Below are 2,741 nucleotides of genomic sequence, written 5' to 3'. Positions count from 1 at the left end.
GTTTTCAATGGTACAGAAACAAACAAGCTGGAAATTTTTAGTCAAATAAATGCGGAGTGGAGAGCGCATCCAGATGGAAAATTAAAATTAAGTTTAAAAACAACCTAAGGGATCCAAAGGCCTGCAAAAGGAATATTCTATGACTGGAGAACATGGCTAAGACATACATAACTTCATCACTATGCAGATCGTACAATATTTCTTGTGCAGCCTAATAAAATGTGCCCAAAGATAGCATTCTAAGCTACACAGAAAATACCAAAGCCCAGACATACTTCACTGCCAGTCTCTGGGCAGGCTGGCTTAAGGCAAGATATTCTGGAACACCTGGTTGGCTGGCAGACTTTCCTTGACTGCAGCATTTGGGGACCAAAAAGGCATTTATTTCAGCTTCTCTGATCCTTTCATATGGTAAAGAAGCAATCAAAGAATACTGGCTTTATTTTTTTAAAGCACTGGTTTTGATCCACTTAAAAGGAAATGGTGGGGGTGCTAGGAGAGAAGAGGAGTAATGTGTTTCACAGCTTCAAATCAAGCGCTGTTGGAAAAAATGTCCAGAAAGCAATTCAGAGTGAAAATATTTGCTTTCTGGCTAAATAGCCAGTAGCTTTTTATTGCAAAATGGAAATAAACAGTCCTCCTCATTTATACCAAAAAAGGGCAATCTACAAATAGCCCAAATCCCAAAATAAAGGTATTGCCCAACGGACTACAACATGATTCACTGAGGTCTTGACTTCAGTTTCCTCAATGGTTACAGTACATAGATTGGAGTGGGCTGGAGTTGTGATTAATAAAAGTCTCAAGTATTCTCAGTTTTACCCCATAGGGTCATGGCCAGTGGATCTGTGCCTTTCACTTTGTTAATTGGACAGATGCCCTCTCTCCTTTACAGTGCCCTGGGATGTTAAAACCCATGTCCAGACAATATGCAACGACAGTAATAACAAATTAAATGAGAGAGATTTCTACGAAACTGTTCTATTTAATGGCAAATACCTTACAAAAGAGAGGATGAAAAATAGACACAAAGTCAATGATGTTTACAATGAGAAAATAAAAGATAATGAGGAAAAAGGCAGGTATAGTAATTCCTTTCTATATTTCTAAAATAGCATTCACTCATTTGACAATGTATTGAATACCTACCACAATGGCACTGCAGATATGGAGAAGAGTAAAAAGCTAGTGGAGGTGATGGAATTCCAGTTGAGCTATTTCAAATCCTGGAAGATGATGCTATGAAAGTGCTGCACTCAATATGCCAGCAAATTTGGAAAACTCAGCAGTGGCCACAGGACTGGAAAAGGTCAGTTTTCATTCCAATCCCAAAGAAAGGCAATGCCAAAGAATGCTCAAACTACCACACAATTGCACTCATCTCACACACTAATAAAGTAATGCTCAAAATTCTCCAAGCCAGGCTTCAGCAATACGTGTACCATAAACTTCCAGATGTTCAAGCTGGTTTTAGAAAAGTCAGAGGAACCAGAGACCAAATTGCCAACATCTGCTGGATCATTGAAAAAGCAAAAGAGTTCCAGAAAAACATCTATTTCTGCTTTATTGACTATGCCAAAGCCTTTGACTGTGTGGATCACAATAAACTGTGGAAAATTCTGAAAGAGATGGGAATACCAGACCACCTGATCTGCCTCTTGAGAAATCTGTATGCAGGTCAGGAAGCAACAGTTAGAACTGGACATGGAACAACAGACTGGTTCCAAATAGGAAAAGAAGTGTGCCAAGGCTGTATATTGTCACCCTGCTTGTTTAACTTCTATGCAGAGTACATCATGAGAAACACAGGGCTGGAAGAAGCACAAGCTGAAATCAAGATTGCTGGGAGAAATATCAATAACCTCAGATAAGCAGATGACACCACCTTTATGGCAGAAAGTGAAGAGGAACTAAAAAGCCTCTTGATGAAAGTGAAAGAGGAGAGTGAAAAAGTTGGCTTAAAGCTCAACATTCAGAAGACAAAGATCATGGCATCCGGTCCCATCACTTCATGGGAAATAGATGGGGAAACAGTGGAAACAGTGTCAGACTTTATTTTTTTGGGCTCCAAAATCACTGCAGATGGTGACTTCAGCCATTAAATTAAAAGACGCTTATTCCTTGGAAGGAAAGTTATGACCAACCTAGATAGCATATTCAAAAGCAGAGACATTACTTTGCCAACAAAGGTTCATCTAGTCAAGGCTATGGTTTTTCCTGTGGTCATGTATGGATGTGAGAGTTGGACTGTGAAGAAAGCTGAGTGCCACAGAATTTATGCTTTTGAACTGTGGTGTTGGAAAAGATTCTTGAGAGTCCCTTGGACTGCAAGGAGATCCAACCAGTCCATTCTAAAGGAGATCAGTCCTGGGTGTTCTTTGGAAGGACTGATGCTAAAGCTGAAACTCCAATACTTTGGCCACCTCATGTGAAGAGTTGACTCATTGGAAAAGACTCTGATGCTGGGAGGGGTTGGGGGGCAGGAGGAGAAGGGGACAACAGAGGATGAGATAGCTGGATGGCATCACTGACTCGATGGACATGAGTTTGGGTGATCTCCGGGAATTGGTGATGGACAGGGAGGCCTGGCGTATTGCGATTCATGGGGTCGCAAAGAGTCAGACACGACTGAGCGACTGAACTGAACTGAAAATGTCATCACTTTGTCAAGAAGACAGAAGTCAAGATGCTCATGTGTAAACACTGATGTTTTATATCTAAATAGCAGTTGAAAGGTCCCA

The sequence above is a fragment of the Bubalus bubalis genome, chromosome 11 (assembly GCF_019923935.1).
Source record: "Bubalus bubalis isolate 160015118507 breed Murrah chromosome 11, NDDB_SH_1, whole genome shotgun sequence".
Lineage (NCBI taxonomy): Eukaryota > Metazoa > Chordata > Mammalia > Artiodactyla > Bovidae > Bubalus > Bubalus bubalis.
The sequence above is the reverse complement of the archived record's forward strand: the minus strand, read 5'-3'. Positions refer to the sequence as shown.